We start from the raw sequence: 14,974 nt of genomic DNA on the forward strand, positions 1-14,974 counted from the left end.
ACTAATAATGTACCTATATAAAGTTAAGTACATAATGAAAATTCTAAATAATGACAGTAAATAAAATTCAAATATTTAAACATTTCCAACCTGGTTCTAATTGAATTCCCAAAGACTTATCTTCTCAGCCCACTGGTCCGGACTGCCTTCGATATGTTTTACGGACCGAAAACCGAGCTAATTCAAATTGAATATCGAACAGGACTAATTGGTCAGATCAGGTAGATTAAAGATGGCGGATTACCCTGACGGAGGTCTGACAGTGGGCATGGCCAGATTCGTACACGTGAACAAGAGCCGCGTGGTGTGGTGGTTTGCGTGAACTGAAATCGATCGAAGTTAAGCAGCTTTCTGCGTGGCCTGATGTTGGATGGGTGAGCATTTGGAATTATTTAGGTGTGGAATTAGTTTGATGAACTTGATTAAAATATCCTCTATTTAAACAAAATAAATAAAAAAAAGATTAATTACAGTGACAGGATACGTAGGATAGTAGGTCACTACAAATAATGCAGAGTATGCCGAAAAATGGGTAAGGCTGGGGTAGCACCACCATCTTACTTTAACTGTGACAAAAGTCAAAAATCTGTCAAACTCCATATAAAAAGCACCGGTCTGAAAGAAATCTGCATCTTCGTCTGTCACTAGCAAATTCCTGAATACGTAAATTGTTCCAACAATGAAATTAATTAGATCAGTATTAATTAAGTAAATAAATCACCTAAACAACAAAATTGCAAATCATGATGATGAATCCGTAATGATATTTAATTGAAACGGATAATGATATTTAAAGACTCATCAGCTATTGGACAATACTGTCTGTAATTTAATTATACCCCATAAGTTCCACTATCAAAAGTATAAATACTAGACCAGACTGACGCCAAATTAAGACCCAGTTGATAATGAACTTAACTGCTGATGAAACCCATGAAGGTCAATGTTCAAGCACTAATGAGTGCCAGACGCAATTCATTTTCTATTTCGTCTTCAATAACCGCGGTCTACGGGATAATAGGCTGTCGCTACGTGTGTAGGGTAACCATCTAGAATTATTAAGTTCAACTTACTTACACCGTAACTTGAACAATAACCGGTGTTTTTTGCAATGGAGTTTGACAGATTTTTGACGTTTGTTAAAGCTAAAGTAAGATGCTGCAAATTAGCCTAAGAGATCTTAGAAAAAAGATTTCAGTAAAAGCATGGACTCTGGATTGTGAAGGAGTATAATAAGGCTGAGTTGCACCACCTAACTTTAACCGTAACTACAACGATGACCGGTGCTTTTTGTATAGAGTTTGACAGATTTTAGTAAAATCTACGCTATTCTGACGTTTTCTCGAAAATCGGTTTTTAATGTATCTTTTATTAAAATAAAAGATACATTAAAAACTTAAAAGTTGGCAGCAGCTAATCAAGTAAATCAGGGAAAATCGATTACCTGAATTCAGTGAAGCTATTAGAGAGCAGCTTTACGAGAGTAAATAGCGATTGGCACACGAAACTTTATTTTTATTTAGACAAAAAGCAGGGAATGCTCGGAGTGGAGAGGTTTTTCCAGGAAAACCCAGACGGATGGAAGCCCTATACATGTCCAAAGTACAGCCTGGTTACTCAGGCAGTTTCCATTAACTCGGGAACCAATTATTGGTCGTAATTTAAATAGACAGGTTGCCGGCGATCGATTGCTATTTGGTGCTAATTTTGAACCCTGATTGCTTATTGGATAGGATTTAGTTTCTAGTTTATTTAGTTTTGGATTAATTGTTATTTCACGTTTATTCAGTGATTGGCATTAATTTGTTTCGTTTAAAGCTTTTAGAAATTAATGTTTTCAATTTTGATTATTTGCGAATGTCTGTCGTGATTTGGACCATCTCAAAAAAACAGAAATGGATTTGAAACCGGAAGCGACTAGGAAAGTCTAAGGTGAAAAAGAAGAATGGAAAAGAAATTACCTAAATATGCCACTTTTCTGGAAGAATTTATGAATGTATTTTGAAAATGCATTTCCGCTTGCAAACAGGTTAAGCATACGATCTTCTGCCACTTCTAAGTGTTATTAGATAAGTTATCCAGAAGGAAACTACTACGTAGGTGAAGGTAGAACACTTGTATAAGAGCTCTAGAGCTCATTAGAGCTCTTTCAAGTCGTGTTTTAGAGTCCGCTTTATTTAGGACAAATAAATAAGTGCACTAAAAAGTTAATAAATAGGCTAAACTTTGAATCGCAAAAACATTCGCCCTATTTCCATGGGAAATATACTCGTACAATCTGCCAAATTCTAAAAAAGGCTTACTAAAATTTTCACCAATACCCAAAAAGTTTCAGTAATGAAACAATGATACACAAACGAGCAGAAGATCGGCAAATAATAGCTCCGACATGTCAGAGCTTGATCCGATCAGTAATGGCGCGCATCCGCCATTTTGATTAGCCATTGTCCCGTGATTGCCGCTTCCGGCCACGTGACCAATGTCAAGGTTGCATGGAGCTGATTCTTCACGTGTTTTTTTGATTTATGTAAGTAAATTGACATTTTACTACCACCAATTTATATAGGGACATACAAATATGTTTTTACCTACCAGTGTCAAATGTCAGTTGAACCGCAAACAATTAAAAAAGCTAAAAGATTTTCTTGGCTTTGAAAAAAGTTTTTCTTGGCTTGGCAAAGAATGAATTAACAAACCCAAGTGAACTTAATATGCTACTTCACACCTTCAGTTTACACTACAATTTTTATCATCTTTGTCATCTTTAAGGTGATAAATAAAAAGCTGCAAGTAAAAAATAAAGTTTCAGGAGACGAACTATGAAAATTGTGGGAACCGAGTTTTTTAATCAATATTGTAAAGTAATAAAGGGTGTGCATCGTGTGCATATTCGAATGACGAATACGAGTAAGTATGTATGTGTATGTATATGTATGTGTGTAGCTTCTACGAGAAAGTATGCTCAGTACTATTATTTTTAACACGAGTAAGTTTGGGTTTCTTCGTCGTAGCAACGATCTGTACCTTTTACGTTGAAGTACAAACATTCGTGTAGTCTATTGAAATGGCGCCGGTAAACACGAATACACTTCGATTGCTTTTATAAAGATTTCCCTAACAATCTCGGTGTTTGAAAACAAACTTTGTTATTGCCAAGATAAGTAATGTTTGGGACTTCTCAGATTTAGCGGTTTTATCCTAAAATACCGTTGTTATATCAACACACGCCTGGGAGAATTGGAAACTACGGCTTGTTTGGAAGTTGACTTACACACGTTAGATCAAATTTTACTAATAACAAGGTGTAAGAAAGACGTTTATACTCGTACTCACGCTAAGGACGCTGGCTCATATTGTAACGCCCGTATTCACAAACGATACTTGCTTAAGTGAAGCAGCAAATCGAACGCACAGTGTTGAATAATGTTTGGGAATACGGGCGTAAGAATCACTTGATAAATTCGGCCAAGTGGTCTGTAACAATACGAAACGGCGTGGGTTCGAGTCTCTTTTGAGACAGATAATTGTGATTTTTATTTATAGAAGTGGTTTCACAATGAATAATGTTAATCTTTGTAGGATGAAAAGGCTGTCATATTGAGTAACTATCTCTCAAATGTTATAAATAACTAGCGGCCGCCCGCGACTTTGTACCCGTGGATCCTGTTTTACTCCCTTGGGTTGAATTTTGCAAAAACCCGTCTTCGTCTTAGAGCACCTACATTCTAAAAATAATCCCCATGCGAAATTTGGGACTAGCGCTTGTAGTTTCTGAGATTTCGTGATGAGTGAGTCAGTCAATCAGTGACCTTTCGCTTTTATAAATATAGATAACATCGTCATCAGCAGTAATCTTTTAAATAAGAATTGCAAGCATGCATAAAATATTCGATAGATTCAACATAATTTCGATTTTAAAGCTTCAAACAGTCAGGGTATCATCAATAAATTATTATTTTGACCTTTTTCGAAGAATCTGCGATCTATTTTTGATAATGACTCATCTCGAGGGGATAAGCTTGTTTATATTTCGATTTTGTTCATCGAAAAATAATTAATAACAAAACAAAAAACAATGACCTTTAATTAAATGGATGAATGGAATTCGCACTCAGGTATATTTTTGAGAAATGTCACCTGTGATTATTATTTTGTCTTTAATTGCATTATTTTCATACCTAAACTACTGTATCACTAATTTTTATTCGCAAGCAACTACGATTGATTAGACAAAGGCTTTTGTGATTAAAATGATAATCACACATTCTTCAGACAGACTGAAAGACTGAAATGCCTAAGCAATTGACTGTATCTTATGGTAAATCTTGTATGAACTGTATATAAATATTGTCAAAAATATTCCAATAAGAGATTTTAAACAAAAGCTTTAAAGAATTAGTGTTTTTAGAAAAAAGTTTTCGTTTCGTTTTTAATTTCATGACCATGATTTCTGACAAATTGGAATGGACTGTCTTGTTTTTGCTACTAATTTTATGAATGAAAAAAACATTAATTTTAAATCTATACATATAGATCAATACTTTTATCAATCACAGACTCTCCTTTGTAACAAGATTATCCTCAGTCTTAATCTTTAGCTAAAAATAACCCTCCCATTCCTTCATCTCATTTGGCCCGCTCATAAAGTGGATGCAGCATATGGTGCCACAAATATTAACCTAACGGGCCAGGCGCTCAAGAAGGCACATTTGGCACCGTCTCGTGTAGGGTTTGTTCGGCCCCGTGTAGGGTCATTTGGGGACAGTTTATTGCGTGTCTCTGCTCCTTGAGCATGGAAGGGTTATTTCTTTGTGATTATTGGAACATCACTATTTTTAAATGATAAGTACATAAACATCGAGTGATATAGCTATTAGCAATACGGCTTATTCAATGATACCAAAAGGCATCCTCCTAGACAGCATCTCACTTAACATCAGGTGCGAATGCACTCAATACCTGCCTTGTTATGCTTAAAAAAAGTAATCAAAAATTTCGTAACAGGGCCATTCTTAAATTTGTGCCAATTTTTTTTTTTAAATTAAAGTTTTTTTTTTAAACTTTTTGCGATGTGTATCGAAAGTATAAACCAAAAGCATACTTTTGATGTATATGGACAACCTTAAAGCCCTCGGAAAGGAAACAAAATAGCCTACGTAAACACGGCTGTGACACAGCATGACACGGATGTGACAGTTTTACATTTTTACTGTAAATAATAATATTTATGTTGTTAAATTTATATAATAATAGTTTAAATTGATTAACAATAAAATACACTAAATTCGTTTCATCAACAAAGGTGTTATTTGGTAATATGTACTTTTTTCTGAACATCCAAAAATTTAATTAAAATTGAGATCAAAAATACCGTCAGGTAGTTAATATATCTACTAGATAATAAAAAAATAGACTTTTTATTATTGGCACTATCTGATCATGCTTCCGATATGCTACCTACATGGTTTCGATATGATAATATGCTTAACAAATTAGTAAATCTTAAACACAGTAGGTACCTAATTGAGTATCATATGAGATTTCTGTAGGATTCACATAATAGTTGGTTTTGACAACTTAAACATGTTTCATAGTCACCGTACCACTAAAAATATGGTTAATAGCAATTCCTTTTAAACAACTCCGACCACCTCTACAGGGCCTTTACCGGGAGCTATCTCAGTAAAATTTGATATTACTGCAGAAATGAGAAAGTGCAATAATTTTTCCTTCGTGGCCTCTAGAAAATCATACTAGCGAAAAATAAGTACACTTACTAAAAGGCTACTCCTAAAAATTGCACAATACACAAAATAATTTAGCAGAACAACAAAAACTATTAAAATAATAAAAATAGAAAGTCACAACCACGCGTTGTAATGTCACGACGATGTACTTAAATAGTTTGCGGTAGTGACACATTTTTAATACCATGTGTTATGTTTATAATAGACAAGCGCACGGTCTCATTCATTGAATGAGTAGCTAGGCAAATTTTGCAGTGTAAAAACAGTCCCAATAAAGTCGCCGTATATAAAACACGTCTTTTCGTTACACTCTGTACCTGCCATTCGATAGTCAACTCTAATCTCATACACATAAACATCATAGTGGTCCGTAACGAACCGGATATTTGCAGTGGAATAAACAAAATATTCGTGCACCTGGGAGCGATCGAATACAATACGCTGCGCGCTAATGGAAGGTGCCGATTTATTTGTGCTACGTGAAGTTGCAAATTAGCCCTTATGGTGAAGCAGTTACGATATCGAAGGAGAAATGAAGATTCCAACTAACTTGTTTACGAGTTGAGCGTTATCTGCCTAATTTGCATATCAATGCCGGACTGAGTTTTAGAGAAAACTTATTCATCGGACATTTTTACGAGTGAAGTTAAACATCAATTACTACAAATATGGAACAATTACTACTTCAACTTGAAGAAACAGCTTGTTTGATAAGAAAAACGGAAAGTAATCTAAGAAAATGTCCTAAAGCAAGGTTGACTAAAGGATACTTACAAGCTCGAATGCAGTGTATAGACGAATACTGGAAGTTGTTTACAACCACACATCATGAACTCGTGAAGATCACGCCACGCGAACAACGAGCTGACATAGCTTATTTTGCGGAAGATCAATATGGAACGTTTGAGGACATGTATATCTGTATCAAAGGCAACATTCGTGATGCGATCACGGCGATAGATGAGAAGAAAAGTCTGGAACAACAAAGAAGCTCGCCTTGCATTATGAATAATGATTCGCCCAATGTATCAACGTTTCAGTCGCAAGTTAGGCTACCGAGTATACAATTACCTACCTTCCATGGAAGCTATGAAGAGTGGCCAACATTTCAAGACTTGTTCGTGAGTTTAGTACACAACAGCAGCGCACTCTCCGACGTACAAAAGCTTCATTACTTGAAGACCAGCCTAGCGGGCGAAGCAGAAGCACTCCTCAGACATGTTCGTGTGACAGAAGCCAATTATTTGGATGCGTGGGACACTTTGAAAAATCGTTACGGAAATAAACGTATAATAGTGCACTCTCTTATAAATAGGTTGTTTTCATATAAAAGGTTAAGTGTTCAGTCTGCCAATCAAATTAAAATGTTACTCGATAATACTAACGAATGCATAAATACATTAAATAACTTAAATATTAAAACCGATTCTTGGGATCCTATAATTATATTTCTTGTAGTACAGAAATTGGATCAGGAGTCACGTAAAGATTGGGAGACTTTCGCTTTCAAGAGTGACTCGGACGTGTTACCGTCGTGGATTGATTTGAAGTGTTTTTTGGAATCAAGGTTTCGTACATTAGAGTTAGTTCATCCAATCACGACGGGAGCATCAGAGAGAGCAAGAGAGAAGACCACAAGAGAGAAAACATTCCACGCAGCAACTTCTCCAGTAAGAACATGCATATTATGTAACGAAAATCATACTTTATGTCATTGTAAACAGTTCACAAAGATGTCAACTACGGAACGAAGTAATTATGCAAAAAATCAAAACCTGTGTTTCAATTGTTTGTGGACAGGACATTCCGCTATGAAGTGCCGATTACAAATGTCCTGTCGCATATGTCACAGGCGTCATCATACCCTTCTGCATCAAACTAAGTCGAATGAACCTACTGCACATGCTACTAATACAAATGTAGAAGAGGATGAAATCCAAGTCAACACATTGATGACGTCACACTGCAAGACAAACCAGGTGTATGCTCTATTAGCCACAGCAATGGTAAAAGTGAAGAGTGAAACAGGACATACCATGATTTTTCGAGCGCTAATAGATCCAGGATCGCAGGCATCTTTTATAAGCGAACGGGCGACTCAACTACTGAAACTGAAAAGAAAATCAATCACAGGGAACATTGTTGGAGTTGGTTCTACAAAGATGAAGATAAATAGCAAAGTTCAACTTCATATACTTTCAACACATAACAAGGAATTTTGTCTGCAATCAGAAGCTTACGTTATATCTAAACAGTTAACGACAAAATTACCTTCTTCATCAATCGCGGTGAGAGACTGGCCTCACCTATACAACTTGCAATTAGCTGATCCAACCTACAACAAATCAGCACCGATAGACTTGTTACTTGGGGTCAACGAGTACGCACAAATCGTCCATTCTGACATAATTAAAGGGCCCCCTGGAACTCCGTGTGCTCAAAAGACTGATCTTGGCTGGATTTTGTTTGGCAAAATAGGTGAGAGAGAACCTGAAACGCCGTCACTGCTTGTAATGCATCACCAGGTTGATTTTAATAATATGCTCAGCGCAATGTGGGAATTAGATACTGGAAGAGGAAGAAAGCTTACACAAGAAGAAAAACAATGCGAAGACATATACGAGAAAACATACAAAAGAAATGAAGTCGGTAGATACATAGTAAACTTACCATTTAAAGTAGAAGTTCAGAAATCATTAGATGGTAACAGCAAAGAGATAGCATTGAGAAGATTTTTACAGCTTGAAAGGCAATTACAGAAGAAACAAGAATTAAAAGAAGATTACGCGAAAGTTATTCAAGAATATGTAACTTTAAATCATGCAGAAGAAATACCAAAACAAGAACATGAAAACAAAGCAGTTTATTTGAGTCATCATGCTGTCATAAGAAGCGGAAGCGAGACTACTCCAGTTCGTGTAGTTTTCGATGCATCGTGTAAAGACACGAACGGGATATCTCTGAACGATGAGTTGTTGGTTGGACCGGTTTTGCAGGAAGATCTGAGAAGCATAGTCCTGCGGTGGAGAATGCACGCCGTATGTTTTGTTTCTGACCTGAAAAAAATGTATAGAATGGTGTTAGTAAAGAAAGAACATGCCGATTTCCAACGTATTTTGTGGAGAGACAATCCTAATGAAGACATAAAAGAATACCGTTTACTTACCGTTACGTTTGGAACCGCACCAGCACCTTACCTCGCAGTCAGGACCTTGTTACAATTAGCTGACGATGAAGGTGAAGAATTTCCTGTCGCTGCAAAGATCCTGAAAGAAGACTTTTATATGGATGACGTACTATCTGGGTTTGACAGTGCAGCCGAAGCCATAGAAGCATGCAAACAAATGTCTGAAATACTAAAAAGAGGTGGCTTCGAATTGCAAAAATGGTCGTCTAATAGTGCCGAATTCATGAAATCTATCAAACCGGAAGACCGTTCAACTAAAGTACAGCTAAATTTGAAAATTGATGGAACTATTAAAGCGTTAGGCATCCTATGGAATTTAGCAAACGATCAATTCAAATATGACATAGACTTACCTCCCATTCTGGACACCTCAATCACAAAGCGAAACATACTAGCGGAAATTCAAAGACTGTTTGATCCACTTGGATGGATAGCACCCTGCATAGTTAACGCGAAGATACTGATACAGAAACTGTGGTTGAAGAAGGTAGACTGGGATGAAGAACTTGACGAGGCATTGAAAGAAGAATGGTCAAAATTAAGACAAGACTTTGAAAACGTTAAAGACATCAATATAACAAGATGGATTGGATGTTCAAACAAAGAAACCAAGAGGATAGAATTGCATGGATTTTCAGACGCATCTGAGAAAGCATACGCCTCAGTTATTTATTGCAGAATAATTAACTTCGATGGCACTATAACCACTAAACTGCTTGCAGCTCGAACAAGAGTCGCTCCTGTTAAGCCAGTTTCGTTACCTAGGCTGGAACTTTGTGGAGCAGTGCTATTGTCCAAATTACTTAGGCATGTAGCACAAGCAATGCGAATACCTGCTTCACAAATATTTGCTTGGACTGACTCTTCGATAGTGTTGTCGTGGCTAAGTGGAGAACCGACTCGATGGAAGACATTTGTTGCGAACCGCGTCGTCGAAATTTTGGACAATGTCAATCACCAGCAGTGGCATCATGTGAAATCAGAGCAAAACCCTGCTGATGTTGCTTCTCGGGGCGCTCTAGTCTCAGACCTGAAAACATGCAAGCTATGGTGGGATGGACCAAAATGGTTAAGCCAACAAGAAATCATATTTACAAAACCAAATGTGTCCCATACAGACTTAGAACAAAGAAACATACATGCAAATTTGAAGATAAATGAAGAAAGGATAATAAAATTTGAAGAATTTGACAGTTTGAATGAACTTTTAACAGTAATAGTATACAGCATAAGATTTTTACACAATAAAACAAATCCAGAAGGGATAGATGAACCAATAACTACACAAGAATTAGACATTGCTTTGAAGAAATGCATCAAAATTGAACAAGAAGAATTTAATGATGAAATTGAAAATTTAAAAGCTAACAAAAATGTAAAGAGAAATAGTAAATTAAAAACATTGAATCCTTACCTTGACGAAGATGATGTCCTCAGGGTGGGCGGCAGATTGCGTAACTCTGTCTTACCGGAACACAGCAAACATCCTATAATCCTGAAAAACAAAAGTAAATTAACTTACCTGATTATTGCTGATGCACACAAAAGAACACTGCATGGTGGAACGCAGCTAGTGTTGACTTACCTGCGTTCGAAGTACTGGATCCTGCAAGCAAAAAATACGGTTAAGGCTTACATACATAAGTGTGTAATATGTGCTAGGCAGAAGGCCCTTGTTAAAACACAACTGATGGGTGACTTACCTCGTGTGCGCACAACACCAGCACGTCCTTTCTTGCACAGTGGGGTTGATTTTGCTGGTCCTTTGTATGTTTTGATGTCAAGAGGACGTGGAGCTAAACAAAATAAGGCGTACATTGCCATATTCATTTGTATGGCTACTAAAGCTATCCATCTTGAATTGGTTGGGGACCTAACATCCGAATCTTTCATCGGCGCATTTCGTCGCTGTGTTGCTCGCAGGGGTAGATGTACACATTTGTGGAGTGATCAAGGCAGAAATTTTGTCGGTGCTAACAAGGAATTGGCACAAGCATTAAACGCCACAAAATTAGAACTACCAGAACATTTAACGGAACATCTCGCAAAAGAAGGAACACAGTGGCATTTCATTCCGCCTTACAGCCCTAATTTCGGTGGCTTGTGGGAAGCAGGCGTGAAATCTACAAAATACCACCTTCGAAGAATACTCACAGCTAGTCTCACGTTCGAGGAGATGACAACCACACTCTGTGACATAGAAGCTTGTTTGAATTCACGACCCTTGGTTCCAATCGACAATTTAGATCCAGTTGCACCAGAACCTTTGACGCCTGGTCATTTTTTGATAGGCGAGGCCCCAATTAACGTACCCTCTCCTAATTTACAACACATAAATATTAACCGTTTAAACCGTTGGCAAATGACTCAAAAGTTAGTTAGAGATTTTTGGCATAGATGGCAAACTGAATATTTGACTAGATTGCAAACTAGACCTAAGTGGCATAAAAAACAATCAGAATTCAAAGTAGGTGACGTTGTGTTACTTAAGGACGAACAATTACCACCCGGAAAGTGGCCATTAGGTAGGATAGTGGCTCAACACCCTGGAAATGACGGTTGTACCAGAGTATACAGTGTTAGGTATCGTAATGAAATTGTAAAACGTTCGGTTAGTAAATTGTGTGAACTACCTATTAATGATGATGCAGTAAATTTCTTTATCTATGTTGAAGATTAATTCAGTTTGTACGAATATATAATTTTAATAGTAAATGTCAATGTTGAGAAAGCCTACTGGATTATACTTACATTGTCTCACAGTTTCTTAACTACTGTTTACTTCCTGAGTTTAACTTACTTTGTATAATTATGTTAACTTGCGATCATGTTTACTTAGTTATGTGATATTGGTAGTAAATTGCTGTTGTATTGTATAAGTATACTATGTGCATGCTAATAATTTAATGAAAGTCCTGTCGTACTTTGGTGGGCGGCATGTTATGTTTATAATAGACAAGCGCACGGTCTCATTCATTGAATGAGTAGCTAGGCAAATTTTGCAGTGTAAAAACAGTCCCAATAAAGTCGCCGTATATAACACACGTCTTTTCGTTACACTCTGTACCTGCCATTCGATAGTCAACTCTAATCTCATACACATAAGCATCACCATGGCCGTGACAATTTGGAACGTGTCCGATATATCCAAAAAACTATCTGTGAATTAGCAGATCTTATGCAATTATCTGAAACTATACTGCATGAGGTACATAATTATGTTTTATACACATAAAACATAATTATTTTTTCAAATAAATAGGAAATAATTTTTTGCGGCTCACTCACTACGTTCAGCCATTTGCAAATCTAATAAGATGACAATGTTACTGTTCTAAAAAAACTTAGCAAGGGATGTCAATATCAAAGATAGTTTTTTACCGAGTTACGCATATTTAAAGTGGCGCACGTGGTTGTGACACAAAAACTGCTCACACAATGTTTGGTGTTCAAAATAAAAAATGGTAATTATTATTGATATAAATTTTTAACAGTCTTATATAACATGTATTAATCTTGCATAATTACTGTAATATTTATCAAAATAACATAACATCTCTTCAGAAAAAAATATTGTATGTCCAAATCCGGGAATCTCACACTACACGGTCCGTGACATTTTGGACTTGTAACTTTTTTTTATTATTCTTCTAATAGTTTTATGATAAAAATGATATTGGGCCTAGTTAATAGAGGTATTTTACTAAGTAAATTAATATACAGTGCACTGATTTTCTTTAAAAACATATGCTATTCTTACATCTCACACAAAAATGCGTAAGAATAAGAATGGCCCAACACGTCTTTTTTACAATTGGTATCGACTTTTTGGCAACTTTGGGTGTGACAAACTTTTGACGCTGACTTACTTGATACCTGTAAATGTTTTATACAAGAGCATGGTGATTCTGGATAAAATACTTACCCGTACGAGTAACACGGTAGAAAGTTTTGCGATTTTACTAGGAAACCTAAAAAACCTACGATCTATCGCATGGAAAAGTTTCAGTTGTAAATTATCCGTTTTCTTGTGTAATGTTATCTGGCATCACCATGTACCTATAGTTTGTGTATCACACGAGTTAAGATCCAATCACGGTATTATACAGAGAACTCGTACAACCAATACAAAAATAACTCCGCACAACAATCGGCATAAATATCACCCGCAGGAAAATAACCAAGTCTCATACCTCTAACAAAACAGAGCAAATCAAATATCACTGTAACTATAATTCCCAGTAGAATAGTTCGTCAAACAAAAAGATACAAAACAATTAACTCCTACACAAATATACTGGTCACAAGAGAAAAGAAGTGCGATTATCCAATTTAGTAATAAACTAGAATTTTCCGATGACTCATCGCGTGTTATTCTCTCAGTTATTAGAAGTGCTAGCAGGTACCAGAGCATTCTTGAGAATTCTAGATTTAGGGTTCATTCGGGTTAAAAAACGGAACCGTTATTCACGTGTTCGTCACAAGATTGCTTACTTGAAAGAGTATTATGGACTAAAACCTTATTTATGTCGGAAAAAGACACCTCCACTTCCCTATCTCCGAAAGAACTGTTCGTAAAATTTTCTAAAAAAACAGGTAATACTCAAAAGAGGTTATTTTGTCAGTGACCTTCTTGTCGAAATCGTCGCACTGCAGGAGGTACAGTTCTTATAGTCAGGACTACTATTTACTTGCATTTTAAAGATGTTTGTTCAAAAGTGACAGACAATTCGAAGAAGTAAAAAAACGGAGTGTTACCTACCAAATCGTATGTGCACAGAAGGCTATAATTACAAATATACGTTTTTATATTTTTATATCCATTAACTCTGCAAAATCAATTGTTTGTTTGTGTTTCAGCTTTTTAACTTCCAATCATGGAATGCCATCAGCCGATTGGCCTTCACTATGACCGTGGCTAGGGTTGTAAAACCAAAATTGCGATTGTTGGGCGGAGATTTTAATGACATAGATCATTACTGACCCAACTGTACATAGAATAAATGAAGTTTATGGTGTTTTTCCAAAACATTTTAGTTCACCGGATGTAATTTTACCGAAAACTAAAAATAATAATTAATGCTGCTTTTAATCTACATTATGGTAACTCTACATTAATATCATAGAGTAAAGATTTGATTGTTTGTTTGTAATTAATAGACTCCAAAACTATGGACCAATTTGAAAAATTCTTTCACCAATAGAATTTCACATTATTTCTGATGAACATAGGCGGTACCAAATTCGCCGGGTCAGCTGATTTGACATAATTTTAAAGTCCGGTCTTATAAGTAGGATCTTAGACATCTAGAGAAACAGAGAGAGAAAATTATCATTACGTCACTCGGAGGCTCCAGGCTCTTCTAGACGGCACTACACGCGCTTATCTACTCACATATCGTCAGCCGTTTGGTGTAGTGGTTTGAAATGGACTACTATTCCAGAGGTTGCGGGTTCGATTCCCGCACAGTACAAACATTTGTGTGTGTCGGCGGTATTCCGCCATCACGTTCGTTGGGTTCCATTTCGGGTGATAAATGAGACCATTTAAGTTTCAATAATCACTTGTAATTTTATTTATAATTACAATATTACACTTGATCACAATCGGGCAGAGTAACACCTTATAACACGGTTCAAATGCGAATGCCATCGCTACAACGACAAATGACTTAAATACTGTGTGTGTGACAAACAACCCCACCACTACTCACGACACTTTGTACAAAACAAGTCAATCAATAGACTTATTTTATCAACAATTCATTTAATAATTAAAATATATTTTTAAAATACTAAACAAATATTTTAAACTATTTATAAATTGATTTAATTATATTTAAAAATGTCTATTAATTATATTCGCTTTTATAAACTAAACGGAACCGGATATGTACAGCAAACGTGATCGGCAAATAAAACTGATAAGATATGAATTAATTTTATACAAAAATAATTGAATTACATATTATTCTATATATTTCATAATTATTTAGGCTCATAATAATAATTAAAAAGGTACGCCGCCCATACGGCCATA

At 36.1% G+C, this 14,974-nt stretch overlaps 1 protein-coding gene across 1 annotated transcript in view; it reads right to left on the reverse strand.

The window, feature by feature from the left end:
• The window catches only part of LOC135078586 (Ig-like and fibronectin type-III domain-containing protein 1), a 221,827-nt gene that overhangs the window by 150,977 nt on the left and 55,876 nt on the right, over positions 1 to 14,974 (reverse strand). The gene's annotated exons all lie outside the window — the stretch shown is intronic.

This window comes from Ostrinia nubilalis, chromosome 15, assembly GCF_963855985.1.
Source record: "Ostrinia nubilalis chromosome 15, ilOstNubi1.1, whole genome shotgun sequence".
In the NCBI taxonomy this organism is placed as follows: Eukaryota; Metazoa; Arthropoda; class Insecta; order Lepidoptera; family Crambidae; genus Ostrinia; species Ostrinia nubilalis.